This window comes from Ochotona curzoniae, unplaced genomic scaffold (assembly GCF_017591425.1).
Source record: "Ochotona curzoniae isolate NIBS_2020 unplaced genomic scaffold, NIBS_Ocur_1.0 contig_2692, whole genome shotgun sequence".
NCBI lineage: Eukaryota > Metazoa > Chordata > Mammalia > Lagomorpha > Ochotonidae > Ochotona > Ochotona curzoniae.
In genome coordinates this window covers 7,331,334-7,357,353 of record NW_024465556.1, presented here as the reverse complement: position 1 = coordinate 7,357,353, position 26,020 = coordinate 7,331,334, and the positions used below count along the sequence as shown (strand labels likewise).

General features: G+C 40.8%; 1 protein-coding gene and 1 pseudogene across 2 annotated transcripts in view; one reads left to right on the top strand and one right to left on the bottom strand.

Moving 5' to 3' along the window:
* Positions 1 to 26,020, bottom strand: part of BICC1 (BicC family RNA binding protein 1) — a 260,579-nt gene that overhangs the window by 68,523 nt on the left and 166,036 nt on the right. The gene's annotated exons all lie outside the window — the stretch shown is intronic.
* On the top strand, positions 11,308 to 11,413 carry LOC121153528 (annotated as a pseudogene).

Genomic DNA, 26,020 nt, shown 5'->3' with positions numbered 1-26,020 from the left:
TAAGTAAATGAAAACAATTATTTTTAAACCCTGGTGACTGGTGAAATAAATGCAGCAATTTCCATCACACACTGAATATGCAGACACACTCTCTACAATTGCACTAACAACTTTGAGAATTGGAAAAGGAAAAAAAAAGAAGGAAAATAAAGTACAAGGAAAATAAAATATGATAGGATAAAGGACAAGATACAATGTGAAACAAAGGAAAAAAGGCAAGGAAGGCAAAAACTGTCTTCCAGTGCATGCTAAGATATATTACAAAGCCCAGGAAACAAACTGGAAAGAGCAGAAACTCTGGAAAAATAAAGAGAAAGAGACAGGAATGCATGTGTGTTCACATACCCACACACACCCAGGTGTTTTCCAGCTTCTTAATAGGAGATAAATGCATCATAAACTGATGAGAAAGCATGGACTGGAAGGAAATTGTGGTTTGGGAAAACTGATCCATTTTAGAGAAATAAATCTGGATCCCTAGATCTATACAAAAACATTCCAAAGGAATCAAAGATCTTCATGAGAAAGATACACTGAAATGAAAACAAACCAAAGCAAAACAACAACAAAAAAAACTTAGAGACACCGCATTTTGCAGAGACCATCAGTCTAAATACCAGAAAGAAACAGACAATGGAACTCCCTGTAACTCTCCAACTTCCCCACAAATTCACACTCAAGCATGCAGCTAACAACCAGAGGTCATACATCAGCAGCATAACCAAAGCCAGAGCAGCCGTCACAGCTCTCCTGAAGCCATGTGCCTGGCCACTGGTCATGTGTCTCAGTGCAGCTAGGCCTGGACTGCTGATCCTTATACTTCTCATTGTGAGAGAAAAATCAGCTTGTGCTTTTAGAAGCTATTGCTGATAGGGTTTTCTGTTCTTTGCAGGCACAGATGAAAAATGAATAATAAATATTATGCACCCAAGGTAACCAATGTCCACCACTGTGTTTATGAAAATGTTCCTTAATGCACAGAGCAGATGTGTTCTTGAAAAGAACCAAGACAGATTCTATAAATAGCAGTGTCCCTGAGAAATTCGATGGAGAACATGAGCATCAGAGCAAGATTCAGGAAGAGACATTAAAACAGAGACAATACAGCAGCCAGACAGGGAATGGTGTCCTTGTTGTTAGCTCCTCCTGTTGAAGTCTGGGTCACCTGCTGTGAAGCCAAGACCTCATGCCCTTCAGGGAAGATCTGCCTTGGACTAACAGTAAGGTTAGGCAGATCTAAATCCTCCCATTATGCCAGAGAATAAGGTACTTTGTCCAATGCCTTCTGCAAGCATATATTCAAACTGTATCCAGCACATCAATGGCAGGAAAGAGATGTCTGTTTGCACCTTAAGACCATAATAAACATGGTTTCTAGTATGAGCAAGCATAGCTTAAAGGCATGCTACATGGCACAGTCTCAAGTTCCAAATGCAGCCCATCACCTGAAAATGCCAGAGATTTCTGCTTCCACATCTATATAGAAAAGAAATTAATACAGGCTTTGAGCACTTCAAAAATAAAACAAAGGTGAATTTTACTACCTATCTGTCATGAAGAAAAAAAGTTTTCATGGTTCAACAAGGAAAAACTACAATGTAAACAGAATATATGTTCTGAATATGAGCGAGCAGCAGTTTTCTTCAGAGCTATATTACTTTTAACAAGATTTATTTTTATTTGAAAGGCAGAGCTACACACCAATAGAGACAGAGTTCTTTCATCCACTGGTTCACACCCCAAGCATCCATAATGGCCAGAGCCAGTCCGAAGGTAGGAGCTCCTTCCAGGTCTCCTACATGGGTGCACAGTCCAAGGACCTGAGCTATCCTCTGCTGCTTTTCCAGGCCATAAACAGGGAGCTGGATAGGAAGTGGGGCATGACACAAACCGGCACTCAGATGGGATACCAGCACCACAAGTGGGGGATTAGCTTGCATACCACATCAGTGCCGGGGCTTTATTATTTCTCAGACTTGAAATATGCTTCCCTACTAGTACTGACGTGCTTGCTCTAGTAATGAAATATTTACATTTTAACAACAAGAATTTCATTTCTAACTCACACTGACATACAGAAACACATATACTCAGAGGCGAAATATTTCCCTCTGAGTATTTTATTTCACTTAAAAATGATGAAATCTCAACAGTTACTAATGCAGGATTTGACAAATCTTAAGGAATTTTCTGATTGCTGATTTTCAAATTAATTTGTTCAAAATTAACGTGTGACAGAGAGATGTGAAGGGGGCTAGAGAAATGGAAGGTAGAGAGGGATGGAAAGAGAGAGGGAGAGACCGTGTGGGAGAGAGAGGGAGAGAGGTGGGAGGTTAAAGGGGAAGAGGGGCGGAATGGAGAGAGGCAGAGGGTGACAGAAGAAGAGAGGGGAGTGGAGAGTGGGAGAGGGTGCAGGGAAGAGGGAGAGAGGAGGCAGAAATTCTCCTATCCACTGACTCTGCACCAAAACCTGCAGCATCCAGGCCTGAGCCAGACTACATTAACAGAACGAGGAAATCAATCCATGCCGGTGGCAGGAACCTAATGACATACCCAGTGTGTACATTAACCAGAAACCACAATCAGGAACACAACTGGGAATGAAAGCAAGGCATTCCAATACGGGATGTGGCATCCCAAGCTGCAGTTAAACTGCTCCTGTACCAAATGTCCATCCCAGGTGCAGACTTTCTTTTTAAAGATTTATTTATCTTTATTGAAAAGGTGGATACAGAGAGGAGGAGAGACAGAGAAGATGATCTTCTGTCTGATGGTTCATTCCCCAAGTGGCCCCAACAGTTGGAGCTGGGCCAATCCGAAGCCAGGAGCTTTCTCTGGGACTCCCACGAGGGAACAGTGTCCCAAGGCCTTGGGCCAACCTTGACTGCATTCCCAGGCCACAAGCAGGGATCTGGATTGGAAGTAGGGCTGCTGGGATTAGAACCAGGGCCCATATGGGATCTTTGTGTGTTCAAGGTGAGGACTTTAGCTGCTAAGCTATCGCACCGGGCTCCAGATGCAGCTTTTTCATATCTGCATTTTTATCATAGGTGTCTGCAGGAATGTTGCGAAGCTAACAGCACACAAGGCTGCCAGGCATCAGTTCGAATCACATAAAGACATAGGGTTCTGGCTGTGATTAGTGTGCTTCAATAACTGTATCTCTGAGGTTGCAGTCACTTAACTCGTACACTAAATTTAAAGAGGAGATTTCACATATTTACAGGCATGAATGACTTTAAAACATTTACTGAAGAAAGAACACAAACATGATCATGGGCAGCCTGTGTTCTTTCCTGGATTTCCAGAACCAAGAATCCTTGGAAACCTTAAGTCTAGCTATACTCCTATGGCTGCCCATCTGGGTGTGTGCATCTTCCATGTCAAACCTACTCACTGAGCCCACTGGTTAGACATTCACTGCCTACCATCATATTATTTCATAAAATGCTGCTATTTCTTCTCAGACAAAGAGAGAAACAGAATTCCTTGGGAAGCAACAGACTTGTCTTAGTCAAGTTTTTACTGATAAAATTGAATTGGTCATTTATGATGAGAAGTTATTTCTGAATTTCATAGGCTGGAAAACCCAAAACTGAGGCCCTGAGAAGTGTCTTCTTACTGTGCCATGACATGCTAGAGGGCATCTAGTGGCAAAACCAAGTCAGAGAAAGGGCAGAAGCAGAACATGCAGTGGGGAGCTTTCATGACAAAGCCACTTGTAAACAATGAGCCACTTACACATTAACAGCACTGATGCAGTGAAGGAATTGAAGCTCTTGCAATCTCATCACATCTTGAAGGCCTCGTCTCCCACCTTTTCACAGGGACGGAGGTGAGCATGAGCTTTGGAGGGATCATTCAAACCTTACCAAGAATTTCCTAGGGAAGAACTCCACGTGAAGCAGCATTCATTTGCGCTACACGAGAATCTGCTACATAAGAAAATATCTGCGGTGTCAGGAGTTCGGACTGATTATAGCAAGGACACAGAGCCTACTGGTTAAGACACCCACATCCCAAACAGAAAAGTTTGATTTGTGGGGCTGGTGTCTGAGTCCAGCTTACCAATAATGTAGACCTAGGCAGGAAGCATGATGACTCAGTAACTGAGGACTTGACCCCAAGTTTGAAATCCAGAATCAGTTACCAGCTCCTGGCCTCAGCAAGGTCTAGCTATGGCTGTTGAAGGCATCTGGGGAGTGAACAGCAAATGAAAACACTTGTTCTCTGTTTCCATCAAATTTAGTAAAATAAAAAGTGTAAAGATAGATTCCACTGGAAAAGTAGATGACTTCATCACAAGAAATAAAACTGTAAATCACCATCAAAACTCTACAATTATACATCTATGGAGATTGAACAAAGTCTTCTCGAATGAACAATGAAGTCAACTGAAGAAAACAAAAAGAAAGTTTAAAACTTCCTTCGAACTGAAGAAAGCACAACAAGCCAAAACCTGTTTGATAAAGCTAAGGTAGCACTAAGAGGAGGATTTACAGTAACAAGCTTCTAAATAAAACAGGGAGATCAATTCATTTAATGCATCTCAACGACTTAGAGCTTCCATTTGCTGGTCCATTCTCCCAAAAGGACACAATGGCTGCAGGTAGGCCAATCCAAAGCCAGAAACAGTGAGTCTCTTCCAGGGACCCAAGAACTTGGGACATCTGCTGCTCTTCCCAGGCCACAAGCAGGGAGCAGGATCAGAGATGGAGTAGCAAGAATTGGGACTAATGGCACCACAGACAGCAGTTTCCCCTCCAGGCCACAGCACTGGCCCCACCTTATTTTTCTAAGACTCACATATCAACACCAACAAAATAGTGACCCCTCTGAAAACTGACAATGGCAGCAGCTCTTGGTATCTGGCACTCGGGCTGCAGTGTCAAGTGAATGCATAAGCTGGGACACAAAGGTTCATACTATTAATTTCTTACACCAAAACATATCTAAAGGAATTCTTAGGAGCTTAAAATAATAATTAATTCAAAATGATGAGAGCATTGTTACCATTTAAAAGACATCTTTTTCTTCCTTAGTTCTATGTTTCTAACAATTACTGGCATTTTAGATTGTATCAAATAAGGCATAATTTCAATATAGATAGTAACTGTCCATGGCTGGTGATCCAGGCTGCCCACCAAGTCGAGTTTAAAAAGTCCCATTGGCCAACTTGGCCCCACACACTACAATTCTAATTACATCTACCAGGCTCCTCCCTTCACTATTATTCCTGTCTTCTGCTATTAGGAAAAAGCTGTGCACTGACACGTAACATGGGCTCCTTACCCTCCAACCTAAACATACACTCCAAATACCATTATTTCCTAAGCTGCAATTTCAAATCTGTACACGGATTATCATCCCCACCCTATAAACCACACCTAAATACGCCATGCATGTGGACTCTATAGGTAGCATATTCAGAAATTTAGAAACTAAAGGCCTGATACTACAATTCAGCTGATGACCCAGGTTCTGTTGGTTCATACTATGTTTTTATTCTGATAATCTTTAACATCTTAAAAATCCTAAAACCTCAGGGCACCTGATTCCTTAAACAAATCCGTATTTAATACTTGCTTTATCCACCTACAGCTCTGGTGGCAGAAATTTTATCTCATACAACTTTGTAGATCAAAAAGGGTTTGCTGGATAGTAACATTACTGTTTTCAAAGAATGAACTAATAATATTTGAACACCTAGAATTTCACTGCATGAAGTGGGTAAGTTATTATATATAATGGAAAAATGTGATAAACTTTTTCTCATTATACATTATATTGTTCTGAATATTTTACTGAAACAAAAACAACAAAAAAGAGCCAACAGCGTATCAGAAAGTTCATTGTTCTGTGCTTCTCCAGGTTTCTTTCAACAGACTGGCATCAGGCACCTATTACATGCTGAGAATTCAGGACACACAGAAAAACCAAACAATTTCAGACTACATCCTTAGAATTTGGCATGTATTAATTTTCCCAAAGAAACCATGTAAACTCAACTATAAGACTATCAGTCCACATGACTGGTAGGCACTTCTTCAGAAATTTCAATTCTTTGAAATCTCAAGTAAACAGTCCCCAAAATAAAGCAGTCTTCACAATAAAAACTCAATTTACCAGGATCCACCTTATAGCTCAAGAAACTATAACGGTTTCTCTGAGAGTTCACACATGACTGAGGAACCTGAATTATCTCCACAATTATGAAGTCCAGTGGTTCCTTCTGATACTACTAAACATTTTTGCAGGTCACTGGGTCTCTGTTTCATCTACTATGATTCTGTATCAAGAAAGTATCCAAAAAAAACATGGAAGGATGCACTGCAATAAAATTTTATTTTCAAAAACAGGCAGTGGCTCAGATCTGGGCTGTGGAAAACAGTTTGCCAATCTCTAACTAAATCAACAAAACAGTGGCCAGTGTTGTGGTGCAGTGGGTAAGCAGTGTTGTGATGCTGGCATCCCATATCAGCTGCTCTGCTTCCCATCCAGCTTCCTGCTGATGAGTCTGGGAAAGCAGAGCGAGCCCAAAGGTGCACGCCCCTGCCTCCAAAGTGCAACCAAGTTACTGCTTCCCACTGTGACCTTTTGGGAGTGAGTTAGCCAATGTCAAATTCCTCTCATTATGCCTTTTCCTCCCCTCTCTCACTTTAAAGTAAATCAATTTTAGAAAAAGTAAAAAGCAACAGAACAAGCAACTATTTGTATTGGCCTGATATTTGAGAAACTAAATTGACAGACACAAATGCCACATATAGCTTTAAAGCAGCTAGTTTTACAGACAGTACAGATTTTTTAAAAAAAATTTATATTAAATACAAAATGTATTTTAAAATACTGTAAACAGTTACATCTTATTTGAACTACTTATTTCCTTTCAGCTAATCAAAACCAATTCTTGTACCTTTAATATGGAGATAAAATTAATATAGAAATTAAAACTGTCTTCTTCACTTCTACTTTGTAAGTTTCAGGGGCAAACAAGACCACTGTAGAAATCATTGTGACTATCAAATGCACATTTACTCTGACACTCAAAGGAGGATGCTCATCTTCTCCCCCACAGCATCCAAAAAGGCTTTAACCACAAACGTAACACTTCCTATTTCTCTTTCTGTAAAATACATCCTTTGAGATGACAGGCAGAAAAAAGGCCAACCTGACTCCCAAGCTCACTGTGTGGTCCTGGACACCGCAGCAGCTGACACGAGCAGTGATAAATCATTTCTTTTAAGAAAGAGAATGTCCTTTGGAAATGGAGGCGAAGAAGAAAGCCAACAGCAGATAGTCACTGTCCTCAGCACCACTCCATTGCCAGAACACTGGTAATTGTTATTGGCATGCCCTACTCCAAGACACAATGAATCATCTCATTCCTGTTGACATATAAGCTGATTTTAAGCTTCTTCTTTACTAAGTTTCCTATATTCTGAACAGTTTTCCTTAAACTCCTCTTGCATTATATGTGTACTTATGGTGAACACTGGGAAATTAATGTTATGCTAGTAAAGAACATTTAAATGAACGTCTATGCCCTTGTTTAGAAACATTAGAAAATTCTTTTCTCATTCATCTCACTCCTACAAAATGGTTCACACCATGGAATAAAGAGAATCAGACTGTAATTAAAAGAAGAGTCAGTTACCAGGGCTGGCGCTGTACCACCGTGGGTAAAGCTGCCACCTGCATTTCCCTCATCCAATATGAACACTGGTTCGAGACTTGGCTGCTGTGCTTTGGATCCACTTCGCTGCTATGCAACCATGTGAGAGACCCAGAAGAAGCTCCTGGACTTTGGACTGCCTCAGATGCAGTCTTTGTGGCCTTTGGGGGAGTAAACCAGCAGATCTGTCTTTCCCTGTGTGTGTGCAGGGGAGGAGGAGGAGGAAAAGAGAGAGAGAGAGAATGAGAGAACAGACAAGTTAGAGAGTTTAGCCACCAACAGTGGTGGCCAATCACCCTTCTCACCTTAGAACTCCTATTCATTCATTATCCCCATTTGTACAGGTCAAACTTTATCAAATTTTAATTACTGAACAGGGCAGGTGTCTTACTTTTGTACTCTTTGGTATAAGAAATGAGAAGGCAAACATTTAGAAACAACTGAAGGACTGGAGCTGCTTCACTGCTCCCAATGCTGACAGGCTACATAAAATTTTTTATGAAAACATTTGTGTATCTCATAAATGTGAACACATTTTTCTTTCATTGTTTTGAGTCTTAGCTCACTCTGGATTTTCATATTTGGTGCAGTCAGTACATATTTTATGGAGGCAAGCACAAATACAATTTCAGTACGAGAAAAGCACTCTCAAAGATGAAATGATCAAACACTTCCAGTCTGTTCAATTACTCTTAGTGACTCAAGGCACGAACCATAAGGGACAGTAAATTTGGACTGCTACAATAACAGAACAAAGGAATTGTCCTTCGTCCATGTGGCTATTAAAAAAAAAATTACTAACAGCCTGTAATTCTCTCCACTACATTTCCTCAGCTTCTCTTACCTTCTGCTGATATACATGTTCCAAAATAGAACAAAATTATGAAAATATATACACACTGTTAACAATAGGTTATCATTGGGCCTGGCGCAGTGGCGCAAGTGGTTAAGGTCCTTGCCTTGCACACCTGGGATCCCATATGGGCACCGGTTCTATCCCGGCAGCCCCACTTCCCTTCCAGCTCCCCGCCTGTGGTCCGGGAAAGCAGTCAAGGACGGACCAAGGCTTCGGGACCCTGCACCCGCGTGGGACACCTGGAAGAGTCTCCTGGCTTCAGATCGGCATAGCATCAGCTGTTGCGCTCACTTGGGGAGTGAATCATTGGATGGAGATCTTCCTCTCTCTGTCTCTCCTCTCTGTATATCCGCCTTTCCAATAAAAAATAATAAAAATAAATCTTTAAAAAAAAACAATAGGTTATCATCATATGAAAATGGAAAGCAGACAAAATTATGACACTCCTTTCCCCAAACTCTTAGCATCCTAACTCCTGGATCCCGTAAACATAGCAGGTTTTATGGCAAGGGGTATATATAAAGTTGTAGATGGAATTTACATTGCTAATCGACTAATCATCAAACTGTGAGATTATCCAAATCAGCCTGATGTAAGCACAAGGGTTAGTAATGGCCAAAGAGGGAGGGAGAAGATGATAAAGGGACAGAGAGATGAGTAGCTACAAAAGAAGGGCTCCAAGGATGGATGAATAGGACCATCAGATAAGAATGAAGACCGCCAGATGGAAACAGACAAGGGAAGAGATTTTCCCGGAAGGTTCAGAGGAGGAACACTTTCTGGCTGGCCTCTTATTTTACACCAATGATCTCTTATTGGACTCTGGCCTTAAGAAATATAACAGAATAAATAAATTTGTGCTATGTCAAGTCTCTATGATCACTTGTGAGATCCAAAAACACATTAGATATTTCTGATATGTTAGTCCTTACATAATCCTATGAGGAGTTGCTTCTATCCTAATTTCACAGGTGAAGAAACCACAAGATAGTAAACTGCCCAAAGTCACAGAGCTAGGAAGTGGCAGAGCAGCATCCAACACAGCCAGGCTCACGAGCTCAAATCCTTAGCCAATCCTTTACATCGCAAAAGATGAAATGCCACAGCAGATACTTTATGCATTGACATTCACTGTGGTTGAAATGTAGGTTTGCTGACAGATGGTCATTAGAAGATCAGAGTCATTATGTGGTCAAAAGACGGAGCTACTGACTCAAACATTTAATCAAGAATATGGATGTAGCAGAGTGGGGTTATAACACGAGACAACAGAAAATCTAACTTAAGGCCTAACTCAATACAATGTAAGCAAACCAAATAAAAACACTCTTAGGAAAACGCAGGATGCATCAATCCATCTCACTTCCTTCAGACAACCATTCTCATCCACTGCTGTAAATAACTTCCTTTCCATAGCTCAGACTGCCTCCAGATGGTCTACACGCCCCAGTGTCTCAATGTCTTTGTGATGACTTCTCATCCTAGCTCCTCTCCTTGGATCTTGGGGCACAAGGGGACAGAGATGGAATCTCAGGTAGAGATGCCTGAATCTGACAAGGATGCCTATCTGCAAATTGCTTGTTATCTCAGGTAAGAAAAAAAGATTTCAAATCCTGAAAAAAAAAGTCCATAATGGAATTAGGACTCCTTGTTTCTTTGTCCAAAAAAAATTCCATAGTTAGAAAGAATGATCCTACTAAAATTCAAGCATACTGAATAATGAATAAGCATTTTTCCCTACACAGCACTGCATTCATTATGCCCACATACTACCATATTTTTTAAAGAAGGTATCAAAATGCACATATTATAATAGGCATTGAGCTAAGACTTAAATTGTACCTTAAAGTAAGTCCTAATTTTAACAAATGTAGCTTTGAACAAATTTTAGAATAAAAATTTAATTTCCCTTTGGCAGGCACATTGAGGAAGACATAGAGTATATGTAGCAACAGTTTATTAACTATATAACAAAATACAAGTTAATAAAGTAGCAATATTCTATAACTAAGAAATTTATATTTTTGTATCACAAAGCAAATTTTCCAATACACAATTGTTTTTAAAGTGCACAAACCATGTTATTATCCAACTCAAAAGTTCACTTGTAATTTGATTACAATTTTATTAAGCTCCCAAAAAATTATGTTGAAATATTTGTCCATCATAACACTTTAAATAAAGTAAATTATCCTGCTTGGTTCACTATCGTAGCATGAAGGATGAAATGAATTTTTGTGGGATGACTTTTTCACAGCATAGATGATCTTTAATACCTGTGCTGAGTTTTGTTGTCATGGGGACCATCCAGGAGAAACCATTTCAACAACAGAATTTCAGACCTGTTAAAATACTGCCTTAAAGTCTGGCTTCACTTACAACTTGGAAATCAAAACTGTAGTAACCATTTTTAATGCATAAATCATCTGTTTAAAACATAGATATATTGACCTCACTCTTGGAAAAGCCTTGAATTCCCTTTCCCTGCAAGATTCTGGAATCAGAGCACTCCCAACAAGAAAATTCTGTTGCCTGGCAGACAGCCATGGAAACATAAGGACTCTCTGAGCCTGCTCTGAGGCTGGCATGATAGAACTGCAACTGGGAAGCCCAGCATAAGGTTCCTCATTTCATATCTGTTGTCGTTTTGAAAAGAAATTCAGATAATTTTTTCTTTTCCTGTAAGCTTATCTGAAAACCAGTATCCAAGAGAAAGAAAATTTCAGCAAATGGTGGAATTAAATGTGTCAATGCCCTCCCGAAAAAACCTAAAGTCGTGAAGACTATACTTCCAGGGATCATTTCTATAGCTGGTGACTAGAGAAGTTTTCTCTGATCATAGTGCATTGGGGAGAGAGAGAATGGAAGAAATCTACATAGTGTGAATGGAAAAGGGCCCAAATCACAATTAGTTGAGAGCAATATCAGCCTGAGTATCTTAATCCCAGTGAGCTCAACCTGCTCTACGGAAGGGTGACATCCAAAGATCGCATTTTCTCAAGGAATCAAATGCCACTATTCTTCCAAAATGTTGTCACATGTCACCTGATCTCAAACCTGTCTCCAACTATACTTTTCTATGAACTCTGCGTCCTAGCAAAAACAGTCTCTTTGTTATCCCCCCAAACAGGCTATATATGTTGTATCTCATAACATCCACTGCCTGAATGCTCTTGATCCATTGTCCTATAAGAAGTCACCCAAAAAACCAAGATAAATTACACCTGGAAGAACTGACTTCCACATTTATAGAACCATTTTATTCATACTATTTGCTATTTGCTTTCTGCTTCCCAATAAAATCAGGTGTCTACATCATCTCTCTACAAGAATACATCATTTAAGGGGGTGGGAATCACGCAATGACTTTTGATATAATAGCTGCTTCTCTAGTTACTTGGGTGACAACAATGATTTAATGACATAAAATTAAGGAATACAAATTTCAATCAATTAATATTTAATAGAATCAATGTATAAATATTTAAGTAGATTAAGTCAAGGATTCATCAGATATATATTTAAACACACACACAGTTACAGACGTAACTTCAGAGAACACGAATGAAAAACAGTAACTCATTTAAATAGATACCTATGCACAGACATTCTTAGAACACTCAAGAGGAGCTGGAGTTTAATTATTTCTAAAGAAAATGATTAGACCTTTTCCCCTTAAAAGATTTTTTCAGACAGTTTTTTCATCAAAACATACATATTTAAAATGCTCCTGACACTAGAGCATAAAGTAGAATTTATGACTTTTAAAAACAGCTATTCAAAGATACTAGCATGGCAACTTTGGAAATCAAATAAGGGAATTTTTTTTCTACAGACATAATACTAAACATCTCATTTTTAATTGACCATTCTATAACAAAAAAGTTAGAATGCTGTTTGTTAGAATAACGTTTGTTATTCCAACAGCTACTAGACACTTGTGGAAAGTGCCTCAAATGCAGCAGGTCCAATGCTTCAGTGGCTACACACTGAGGCTCCTGCATGTATAAAACAAACTTTTGCATGTCCTTGACGAGCCAATGCTAAAGAATTTTACATTTTTAAAGATATGCAATTACTTTAAAATTTACTGTTTATCAGAATAAAATGGTCACCTTCCCATTCCATTATTTCATATGGAATCTGTCTACATGAACTACAAACTTCCTATTTTTACTTGCTGGTATCTTTAATCAGTGGAGCACCCAGCACTTGGATTTAATGATAGTTAAAACATGTGATCCCCAAAAATAAAATGATTGAAAAGGAGGGAAGCAAAAATGGAAGGAGGGAAGCAAGTTTGGAAAGGGGCAGGTAATATCATATTCCTAGAGTTGTATCTATGAACTTCACTGAATCTGCTCTCTTCATATTAATACTACATTGACACAAAAATAAAGTGTAAGACAAAGTAATTTTTAAAAATAAAATAAAGCCTCACTCCTTTACTTGCACTCTTATTTAAGTTCAAAGTGCCACTCTGAGCAGAAATATCTATATCAGTCTAGACTTGATTCCCGGCCTCAAACTCTACAAGAAGGCTATAAGCACCATGGAAAGCAAAAGACATGGGTTAAACTAAAAGACATCTTAGTATTATATTAAAGCTTTGGACAAGATAGTCTACCTCATTAAGCCTCAGTTTTAAAGTCAGTAAAGGAAGATCATGGAATCTCTCTTAACATGAGTCTTAAAAGAAATTTCCTTAAAATAAAAACACAAGTTTCAACTAACAAACAGGTTCTGAGCTATACTTCTATCATTTTATATTTTTCTCTTTGAGAACCAACTTACCAAAATTAAGTTATAAATTAAAGCAAATATTCAGATACACTTTGTTTAATCCACCCATCCAAATTTGAATATCTATACCTCTTTTAAGGATTCACTAACATTTCTTGCTCTCCACACCAAATAAGTTGCAAAATAGTAACCTATTTTATGGACTGTCATAAGATTAAAGCTTACCTTACATCTTGCACAATCATACAAATATTAATTTAAATCAACCCTTTCTTTCTGGCAAATGAATTTTCACTCCTAAAAAAATTACATCTGTTCCCATTTCTGTTGACCACTGACATCTGGATTGACATCAGCACCTTACAACTCAATATCCTCTCATCTCTTCAGCAGATTCTCCACCCATAAACATTTATATAAGAGCCATGTAAGCACAGCCTTCTAGGTAAAGAGCAAATTCCTTGGTACTAACACTCCTCTCCATGTAGTCCAGATCCATTTCCAGCATCACAAGTGTATCCCTCCCTTTTGGAAGCTGCTCCTGCACAGTTTGAGACAGTGTTTCTGTTGTAATCCCCACATTGTTTGCAGCTGGGCTCTGGCTAGTGATGAACTGCACTGGCTTCCAGAGCTCCACTGTTCCCATGCAGAACTTTGGCATGCAAAAGTCACCCCACATCCAGTCCTTTATCTGTCTGCCAATCTCCAATGCCAACTCCAATGTCACTTCTCTGAAGTCTTTAAGAGGGAGTCACTTATCTAGGGGACTCCCATACACTTTGTTTTTAACTCTATCACAGGGAGCTCCAAATCTTGGGAACAAAACGAAAAATATTTAAGCACTAAGTTGGAAATTATAGATTCTTGGAGTCTGAGATATGCCATAAGCAGATAAAGCCTCCACCTGTAATGCAGCACCTCATATTGATGCCAGTTAAGTTCCTGCTGCTCCATTTTCAATCTGGTTCCACACTAATGACCTGTGGAAGCACCTACTGGTACAAGTGTTTGTTATCATGCCACTCACGTGAGAGACCCAGATGAAGCTTCTGGTTCTTGGCTTCATTCTTGCCCAACTGAAGCTGTTGCAATTATTTGGGAAGTAAACCAGTGGATGAGCTCATTTTCTCTCTCCCTCTCCCTTTATCTCTTTATAACTCTGCTTGTACATATTATTTGTATCGGAAGGTCAGATTTATAGAAAGGAGGAGAGACATAGAAAGATAACCCATCTACTGGTTCACTCCCCAAGTGCCTGTAACATCCGGAGCCGAGCTGATCTGAAGTCAGGAGCCTCTTCCAGGTTTCCCACATGGGTGCAAGATCCAAAGACTTGGGGCCATCCTCGACTGCTTTCCCAGGCCACAAGCAGAGAGCTCGAAAGGAAGTGGAGTATCCGGGATATTAACTAGCACCCATCAGGGATTCTGGCACATGCAAGGAGAGGACCTTAGCCACTAGGCTACTGCTTTCAGCACAAAATAAATCTTATTTTTAAAACTATAAATTCCAAAAGCATTTCTTCCAATCAAAATCCCAGCCATGTTATACATTCTTTAGGCTAAATACACATATATAATATACACATACACACACACTCACAGATACAGGTAACATGAGAATAGAAATCCTCTATATATTAAGTTCACCAAATATATCATTTATTCAAACAAAACAAACCGGATCTCATTTTTAAATACCTGATGGTATCCTAACAACTTTTAAATGTCAAAAGAGTTTTAAGGAAAGCCAAAATATTTTAGAACTTTCATAATGTTTCCAAAATATGATTTCTAAATTATAACACTCTTTGCTTTAGACATGTGCAAAACTTTTAGAATCCAATTGGGAAATGAACCTTCATTTCAAATATCAGCTTTGAAACTGGGAAATAAAAACATACGCTATTTCCAGGCACTGGTTATATTGATAATAGCTACCATTTGTGCCGGGTCCAGTGCCAGCACCACTCAAGCCATTGCCAGCAACTCCTGCATTTCAATCATGGAGCCCTGCTAAGAACGGGGAAATAATTATTTCTATTTTACGAAAAAGGAAGCTGACCTAACATGATGATGTAAAGGTGTAATCTCAGGTGAGGGTTCAAAAGCAGACTGTGTGAATCCCTAGCCTAAGCACATCTTCCATAAGCGAAAACACATTTCCTAACAGACCAGTAGGCTGACTGTTCTATTCAGCAAGTACTTCAGACTTATCCAAAAGGTCAAATCCAAAGGGCTGAACTTTGACCATGAGAAATGTGAGCAATTTACCTAACATTATACACTAATGTCCAAAGTTCCAAATGAAGTTAACAAAAAAGTACTTTTAATTCCTCCATTAAGAAAGAAACCACAGTAGCTGTACACACACACACACACACACACACACCCCAGTATCTGAATATACCACTATTAAGGCAGTTTAAAAATTTCATGAAAGCTGCAATGAAAAGTATATCTTGGCACACGGAAATTTGAAATGCATGCTTTTTCCCAAAAATATGCACTTTACACAACTGAAGAACCTATAGATGCATGTACTTCAGAAAATCCTGCACTAGAATAAACTTGTCTTTTGGTTCCATTTCCTTGATCTCTCTTAAATGCACTTCCATTTCAGTGGCTCCTTTGCAGATACACATATAGTTCTTAAAATTTAACAAACAGAGGTGGCCCCTGCACTAAGTCCAGCTGGAGACCTCTCTCCACCCATCAGGCAGCTGTCTCAGGTATCCCCTGTGTCAGGTCTGGCTGGGGACTTCTCCCTGCCCATCAGGTTGCTGCCTCAGGTGGTCCTTGCATTGGGTCCGACCTGGGACTCTCTCCTGGCCCATCAGGTGGGTGGTCTGGGTGCCAATGGCACTGGGCAAAGCCTCAGGCTCCCCAACGGCACACTCTGGGGACTCTGGGTATGAGCTTATAGGAGTTCTGGGGATGGTGTGGTGGTGAAGGTGGGTGAAGGTGAGTGGTGATCTGAGGGTTCATGACCAGGTGAGGAACTACTACTGAGGTACATCATTAGACATAGCCATTGTATGAGTAAATATGTGAGGGGTCCAAGACTGAGTGGTTTGGAGGAGAAACGGGACATTTAAGGGTCAGAACAAAGTACCAGCACACGTGGGAGACCTGACCTGGGGTAGTTAGCACTGACCATCACTGAGCACCACTCACTGGCACACACTAAGTCTAAAGCTGGGGTCTACCTGACAGAGCGAGATCACAGTATCCACTTGTAAGAGTCAGAACAGGGGATGGGTGATATTAGGATGGGCCATGACAACATCCAGCACGTGAGGGAATCAGGTCTGGTAGCAGAATCTGTAGGGGATATGTGGGCTCACCCCTGTGATTCTGTATTCTCTGATGGCACACCCGAGGGCTGTGGATGGGAACACTCCTGGTTGGAGATCTAAAGCGATACCCTGGTTGGGTTGGGGATTCACACCGCTTAGTCTGAGAGCCAGAATAGGGGCAGTGGGCTGGGTTGGACATGGCTACAGCCTCCCTAGGCATGGGCGCGGACTGGGTTTGGAGAACAACAGACTAAGCTAAACTCCAGCATCCACTGGTACTCATGAGAGCTGGGATAGGTATAGAACAGGCTGGGCTAGGTCTTGGCTCCAGCTGGACCATGTGAAAGCTCCAGGACAGGAGGTGGAGAAAGTCAGTCTGGGCCAAGAACACACTGGTGTGCATGAGATCTGCCACATGTGAGGAGACCTGATAGAGGATCTTGGGAAACTCCTCTTTCAGGATGCAGTCCTGACAAGAGCCAAGACAAGGAGCAGCCCAGACCAGGCCAGGTTACAGTACCTACCAGCATACATGTGGGTCAAGTCTGCGGACAGACCAGGGCAGATCTCAAAACCAGGTGTAAAAGGGGCCAGGTTGGGAAACACAAGTCAGTTCACATTAGGGTCAGGACAGGGAGCTGGCTGGTCTGGGTTGGGCTAGGCTGTAGCACTCAATAGCAGGAACTGAAATTGTGGGTAGGCTGAACTGAGCCAGGCTGTGCAATGCACAGGTAGATACTGAGGTGAGGTGAGCCTTGCCAGCCTGGGGGCAGTGGGTGCCAGGTCTGCTAACCCTGGGGCAGGATGCACAGCGGGGATAGGGTTGCCTGGCCTGGGTCCCTGTGCCCACTTGCAAGGTGGGTGCTGGGTTCATGAGCTCTAAGGGTAGGAGGCTCAATGGGGACATGCTAGCCTGGTCTAGGTTCCTGTGCTCACCTGTGAGGTGGATGCCAGGTCCGTGAGCCCTGGAGTAGGGCATCCAACAGGGTCGGGGTTTCCTGGCTCAGGTCCTTGGGCCCTCCTGCATGGAGGGCATTGGGTTCATAAGCCCCAGAGGAATAACCACCACCTGTCTCACTGTGGGAAAAGGGATGAGCATTTGGTGCAGTGCTTAAGGCACCACTTGGGACACTTACATCCCATATCAGGTTTTGGGGGTTGAAGTCTCAGTTCTACTTCTGAGTCTTCCTGCTAACACACATCCTGCTAACACACATCCAGATTCCTGCTAACACACATTCTAGGAGGCAGAGGTAATGGCTCATTTTCTTGAGAGATTCACTTACATGAGAGACAGGGGATCAGTTCTAAGCTCCAGGCTTCATCCTGACCCAATTCTGGTTGTTAGAGGCACTAGGGAAATGAATTCATAAACGGAAAACCTTCCTCTTTGCATTGTGATAAACAGCAAGTAAATCATTGGAAGTGAAATGGACACTAAGGAAGAGAAACACAGAGCTTGGATCTGGTTAGCAAGTTTAGGTCAGTGCCAGAGTTCCTGAGAAAGAGTCTTGTGCATGAGAATGAAGCATGAACAGGATTCCAGCACACAGAAGGCCAGGCTTTCCTACCAAGTGAGTGCAGGAATACAGGGGGAGTCCACTGTGGCCAAGAGCCTGTGGTGTTCAGAGGGCACACGGGTGTCCTCGTCAGGAAGAAAGGACTTATTCCAGAGGATGCTGGACGTGCTGCCTCCCTCAGCCATCAGCTTCCACCACCAAGGCCAGTGTTAGTGACTATGCAGTTCAGGGGTATAAAACTCTGGTTGCTCCATCAGAAGTTGTGATGGTTCTGAGGGAGCCTCAGCTAGAAACCTTCCCACAGGGGCAGGGGTGGTTTGCACGGGATTGTGTCACAGCTGCACTTCTCCCTCTGCTCGCTCCACTTCCTCCTCATTTCTGACAAAGGTTTTTCCACTTTAAACTCCCGCATGAGGCTGTGTTTCCACTTTGGGATTAGGGTGCACGTAGACACAAGAAATCAGAAGTTGGACAGAAAGCAGTTTATTCTAGACTCTATCTGGAATTCACCCCAAGGATTGAAAATAAAAGTGGGATAAGATTCGTAAGAACATCAAGACTGATATATGAATTCCCAAACAGTACAGGGGAATACAAAATGGGAAATGGAAGGAAAAATTCATCACCCACTACAGAATTTCTCCCCATTTCTCGGAGCTTGAAGACCAGCAGGGTACATCTGAAAGCTTTTATGGAAAGCAAATAAAGACATAATAGAACCATGCTTCAATTTCTGTACAGGTGGTCCTTCAGCACTGGCTATCACACAGGTCTTTTAATGTTCAAATGCCCTAGGGAGTAACACCAGAAGACCTGATGGGCATGTGTTAGAAAATATATTCTTACATCAACTCAAAAGACCTCGATGATAAAACGAAGCTTCTCCATATGTTTGGGGGGAAAACGCATTTAAAAATAAGTTTCTACTGGTATAAATGTTTTTGAAATTCATGTGTAATTCTTTCACAGTACACATTTTTCCAATGAACATTCTGTAGCCCTTGGACATGCATGAATTTAAATTTCTGCATCAAAATATACATATTTTCTAATTCCACAAGCCTCAGTTCTCCATCATAAACAGGACTAGTAAGTCCTAATTTGCAGGGTGATGTGACCTGGCACAGAAACCAAGATTTAGCAGACACGTGTTTATATATATACATATATATACACACACAGATATATATAATCTTATTTTTAGAAAAATATACTGAGAGAAGGAGACAGACAGAAAGATCTTCCACCCACTGATTGACTACCCAAGTGGCTGCAACAGCTGGAGCTGCGTCAATTTGAAGCCAGGAGCCAGAAGCTTCTTCTGGGTCTCCAACATGGGTACAAGGTCCCAAGGTTTTGTGTCACCCTCTACTGCTTTCCCAGGCCACAGGCAGGGAGCTGGATGGGAAGTAGAGCTGCTGGGACATGAACCAGTGCCCATATGGGATCCGGTGCATAGAAAGCGAGGACTTTAGCCACTAGGCTACCACATCGGGCCTGTAGATACATTTTTAAATGTGTATTTTGTATTCTTCTCCCAGCCTTGACTAACATCTTTGTTAAGCACAACACTAACCATTTTATTAAATGACTGAACACACATGCTTGATGAAAAAATCTCCTAGAAGGCAGTGTGTAATACCTCACTTGCCTCAAAATGCTTTAATAGTGCGTGGCATGTTGCAATCAAACGCCCTGAACGTACAAGCAAGCTAATGCTGTGAGAGTCAGTATTTCCAGTAGCAGGAGTACAAAACAGGAAAATAGCCTGGCCACGGCTTCAGAAGGGAAGGTTCCAAGCAGCCCCCTGCTGCAGTCAGAGATGCAGAGCTGGGAAAGAACCGAGTCTATCACATCATAGTGCATGCGTGCTCCAAAGTCCTTCAGTCATTTCTTTTCCCTAGCACAAAGATGGAAGGGGAGGGCGCAACTGACTTCCGTTTCAGTTGGATGTTCCATGAACTCACATCTTCACCATCTGCCTTTGGCAGAAAGGCCACTGTGACTTATATTCTGGAGAACTGGAATTTGTATGACAACAAATGAGGGAATAAGAATGCATTCAGAACTATAATGCTAAGGGAAATGAGCGAATTCCAAAAGGTTAGATACCACATGTTTGCCTTGATTTAACCTGTAATTTTTGTTTGTTAGTTTTTGAACCTGTCATTGATACTGTCTCAACCCTGATGTTTTGAAGAATTGAACTTGCATTATTTTTAACATATTGTTTACTCAATACTATGTCAATTAATTCCATAACTTTGTATATTGATGCTGATGTTTTGTTGGGGATTTTAACTGACCGGAACTTTACTCTGTTAGCTCTACCTTCAGACCAGAGAAGGTCTCCCCAAGAGGCCACTGAACTTATCTGGACAATAAGATGCTGGACTTTATGCTAGGTATATGCTTGCAATGAAGGAATCTCAACTGAACTTGAACTGTGGTTATGCAGCAAGGTGGAGGAATCCACTATGGGGGGAGGGGTGTGGGAGGGGTGGGGGGAATCCCCAGTGCCTATAAAATTGTATCACATAATACAATGTTAATAACAATAAAAAATAAGAATGCATTCAGAAAGATCTGATTGATGGACAGTTACGGAAACCAGATCTGCTTGCAGATGTGGAAGTCCCATGCCAGCTCCATTTTATCCTTCTTCCACAACACAGGGCACACACTACACAGCATTCTGAAAATACTGATTTTGCATTTAGAAAAAGAAAACAATTTCTTTGTAAACCAAAAGGTTGTTGTATCTACAGCTGCTGCAGATAACTTGACAGAAAACTGCTTTGTAAAAGGAGCTTTGCCCGTCAAAATTCATCATTTTGCCTCTTCACTAGGAATTTCAAAATCTACTTTCAGCTTATATAAAGCTATCACCAATTTCCTAAAAATCCAGACACAATTCTGAAGCCTCCCAATTATGAGGACTGAGAAATATTTCCTAAGTCCACTTGAGTGTCATGTGAAATGAAGAATGCTCAGCATTCCCCAGATCATCCCTGTTTCTCCTCGGTCCACACATACAGTCAGCAGAAGTAAACTATTTATCAAATCCATATGGGTGCTTGGAAATGTTAGCAACTGTGTTTAAAACAAAAATAAATTTGACCATGTCAGCATTTCAGGGATTTACAGCCAAAGACCACAGTTCAAACATGCCAAAAATTTCATTTTAACCAAAAAGCATTTTCAAACTTTTCCAGAATGAACATTTTTAATCATAAGAAACCTGATTCTGAGCAGCTTAACTGAACACTAGCACCTGGATGCACACGTTGCCTGAAAGACCTTGTAAAGCTTACCAGTCACAGGGGTGTCAAACCCCATTATTGGCATGGAATTACTGGCAGGGTGGCAGATGAATAATTAAATAAGGAAAAGTAGGCAGGGTGGTCCATCACATTAAGCAATCACTCCAGTCACCTGCATCTCCTACTAAAAGTACCTGTTTTGAATTTTCAGCTACCCTGCTGCACATCCAGATTTCTGCTAAAAATGCTTGGAGGAAACAGGTGAGAAGTCCAAGTGCTAGAGCTTCTGCCACCAATGCAGGAGACCCACATGGAATTCCAGAACATCAGATTCAGCTTGGCCCAGTTTTGCCTGCTGCAGGCATCTGGAGAGAGAATCAATGGACCAGTGTACCCTCTTTCTTCCTGTTACTTCTCCTTACAATTAAATAGAACCCAATGAACCCCAAAATGAAGACAACGACAGCCTTAACTACCTGCTAATATCTTTCTTTTTGTCCAGGTCCCTTTGTCATTTAGTGACAAAGGTCACAATCTTTTTCCAGACAGAAGTGTTGGACACGCTATTTAAGGCAGAAATCAATGTGAATCCCCTAAGAGTAAGCTACCACATGCTTTCCTATTTTACAGATGAGGAGTAGGAGATAATAATTGTGAAGAGAAATAACCAGCCAGTGGTCTCAGAATTATGGCTGGACCAGGAGGGCAGTGTTGTATGATACTGGATCAACTGCAGTCAGGTTCCCTCTCAAAACATATGAGATCTACAGTGCAAGATCCTCACTGTAGAAAGGAAAAGTACTTCCAAGATAACCAAGAATGATGGAACATGCATTCAGGATGGTAAGCTGCAACTGGCCAGCAGCATCTCTTTTTAGCCATGTGATACTGTGCAGCTCAATGAGTAAGCGGTCACAGGAGAGCAGCACCAGTGGTTCCATAAACAGACATGACCTGACGGCATGAGTGATGGTAAGACTTTGTTCACACCAACACCACTTCCATAACACAAATATTCACTGAAACTTCTTGTGAGCATCCCACCTGGGATTACTCCTCATGTTTTAGGACCACATATTCTCTTAACAATAAACTAAGTATAGTCAAGCAAGGAAACAGGTAATACCAGAGAAATACAATCTTTAAAAATATTTTTTTAACTTATTTGAAAAGAAGTGTACTAGGGAGGCAGAGAAAGTGTTAGAAAAGCAGAGAGAGCGAGATGGATCTTCCATCCACTGGTTCGCTTTCTATAAGGCTACAACAACTGGTACACAGTGAGGCTAAATTTAGGAGCCTGGAGCTCCCACTGGTTTTCCCATGGCTGGCTGGGATCCAAGCCCATGGACCATCATCTGCCATTTTCCTAGGTGTATTAGTAGGGAGAAAGGTCAGAAATTGAGCAACTAGGACTTGAAGCTGTTAAATCTGTGCTTGTATGGGATGATGGCATTGAAGGCAGCAGCTCTATGTCCTATGCCGCAATACAATTTCTTTATGTGTGAGAATCGCAAGAAATGGCAGAATGAGTTGGTGCATCCCTGTATTCACATATCAGCTTGCTCCTGTGGGCATTGATCATAAGAGCTCCCACTGATTTGCACTCACTCACTAAACTGTCTTAACACCCACTACACACTCACAGAACCTCTCAAGAACTGGTGACAGCATCACACAGGCCTATTCTTCTCTTTTTACAGCTTATAATTTTTCATGATACAATTCCATAGGCTCTGGGGTTCCTTCCTCCATCCTCTCCAATTACCCTCCCTCCTCACACTGCTTTCCCCTATATTATTACAATAGTACATTCCTTCAGCAACAGTCACAATTCCATCATTCTGCTATATAAGTGTAACATGACATTGCAGGTATTGACAATAGTACAGCATTTATTCTTAGAGAGTCACAGAACTAGAAGCACAAATGATTCCAAAGTTGTGTCATTTTCATTGCACCATGATCATCTAATTTCCATGCATATTAATAGCATAAAATGTTACTGAAGAAGCCATAAACGGGTATTATTCAGGTTTGCTGCTAAATGAATACATGTCCAGCTTCTAAAGACTATATTTTCAATACAAATACAGATTCACTTGCTAGAAAGGTCTTAATTGAAAGGTCGACGGACAGAGAGACACAGAAAGGAGGAGGGAGAAAAGGAGAGAAAAACAGGGTGAAAGAGCAGGAGAAAGAGAATCTTCCCCCTGTTGGTTCATTCCTCAAATGACCACAATGGCAGGGGCTAGCCAGCCCAGTGCCAGGAATCCAGAACAGTGCTTGGGTTTCCCATGTTGGTGGCAGGGTTCCTAGTACCTAGACCTCCATCTGCTGCTTTGCCATGCACTTAAGCTGCCAGTTAGGTCAGAGGCGCAGCAGCCAGGACTCAGACCAGGCTCCAGGGTGGGATGCTCATGTTTCAAGTGGCCACTCAACCCACTGTGCTGTGACACCAGCTCCAGGATGTACTCACTTTCTGAGCAGAATCTTTTTATGAATCCTTTCACTATTCTGAGTTATGAAAAAAAACACTTTTTATATTAACTATCTGATGAGAAACTTTAAAAGCGAATGCAATAAGCTTTCTCAAAGTGAGGGAAATGTATAAACTGTCTAAAAATTAGCTTTTCCTGATGTATATAATTTTGTAACTGTCTCATAGAAAATTTCATTTTTTATAAGTAAAACTCAATTGGATTTTCCAAATAAAAGAGTGACACTAAATCCCTTCCTGTTTTAAGGCAAATGTTAACATTAATCAGATGAAGTTATAAAACTCTGGGGGATTAGTATTCATGCATAGTTTTTAACTTACATTTCTTAAGCAACTTCATATTTTTTTTTCAGACCCCTCCCCTCTCACACACATGCACTCCTTTCCCCTCTTGGACTCAAGCAACCTGCTAAGTTCTAGGGAAAAATGTTTCATTTTACAAAAGAACAGCCTGAAGATCTGACTTCCCCTGGTGTAAATGTGTTCCTTTCTATAAAGAGTAGAAGATATTTTCCATCAATTGAGTTACTCAACCTTAAGAAACTGCAGAACGGGCCCGGCGTGGTCGCGCAGTGGTTAAGGTCCTCACCTTGCACACCCAGGATCCCATATGGGCGCTGGTTCTAATCCCGGCAGCCCCGCTTCCCCTCCGGCTCCCTGCCTGTGGCCCAGGAAAGCAGTCCCAAGCAGTCCAAGGACGGCTCAAGGCTTTGGGACCCTGCACTCATGTGGGAGACCCGGAAAAGGCTCCTGGCTTCAGATGGGCATAGCATCGGCCGTTGCGCTCACTTGGGGAGTGAATCATTGGACGCAAGATCTTCCTCTCTGTCTCTCCTCTCAATATATCTGCCTTTCCAATAAAAAAATAATAATAATAAAATAAATCTTTTTTTAAAAAGAAGAAACTGCAGAACATTCCATGGTAATAGTTGTATATTTTTAAGATGATCACAAGTAGAAAAATCAATAAGCCAAATGCAGTCATTTCAAGGGGGAAAAAAAAGTGGTCAGATTTCTTTTCAACATGTAAGAAATGTGTAAGTAACAAACACCGAATGAATGAGACCTAAGTAGCAGTCTCTTATTTGTGCACATGATATGAAACTAAAAACACTATCTGCTAAAACTATATTTAATGACTGAAATACACAAAAACACACTTTAACCTTAGCATGTCAAGTTAATGCCAAGATCCTATTTAGAAGCCCTGGACCTGCAAAAAGAACAAGCTACCCAGATGAATGAACTGCAGTACAAATGCAGCAGGGCACCCAAGAGTTAGTAAAACTTGTTTAGCTTCTCTAAACTCTTATGCATTTGAGATTAGATGCCATCTCATTGAAGTGTTATTTGAATGAATGAGATGCATTATAAAACACATACAGTCCAGTATTTGAACACATAGGTCTTCCGTAAGTTACTTTCTAGCTTACAGTATTACTAAAACAGGTTAAAAATGAAATCTTTTGTGTATAGCATCCAATCACATTTTTCATCTTCTGTTCTCTCAAGAGTGTAAAGATTTAATTGTAATGGAAAGGGAAAAACTGATCATATAGCTATATTTTTGATTTAATTAAATCTATGTCTACACATGAAAGAATTCAAATACCTTGCATATCTAAAAAAATTAACAGAAAAATTTCAAATAACTACATGTTGAAAGAAAATGGCATTAACAATCAACATTAAAGTTGGCCATGACACTTTCTAATGAAAAGATCTCTCTGTGGTGAGTGTACATTCTATATAATGTCGTTAAAGAAGCATTCATTGAAAAGAATAACAGTGCAAGTTTTTTAAGAACCTGCTTTATCACTCAAGAGATTTTTTTTTTACCATTTTTTTCCCCTGAAAACATGATTTAAGAAAACCAGGAACTTAAAGGTTCAGCTGGTGCTACACTGAGAGGGTAAGACTAGAAACCCAGGTTGTTTAACAACCCTAAGGCAGTCGTGAGACATCATAAATTAAATGTGGATCCACAGATCCACAAATTGAAAAGTTCTAGAAGGCAAGTAAACCAGCTGGGTGCACACAAGCACAATGAATGCACAAACAGGAACACAACACTGCTTAATTACAAAAATAGCTCTTTCTGCCTGTTGCTATGATGGATGTGTTCACAGTTGTGGTGAAACATCTTTCCATTCTGGTCATCTCCTTATTAA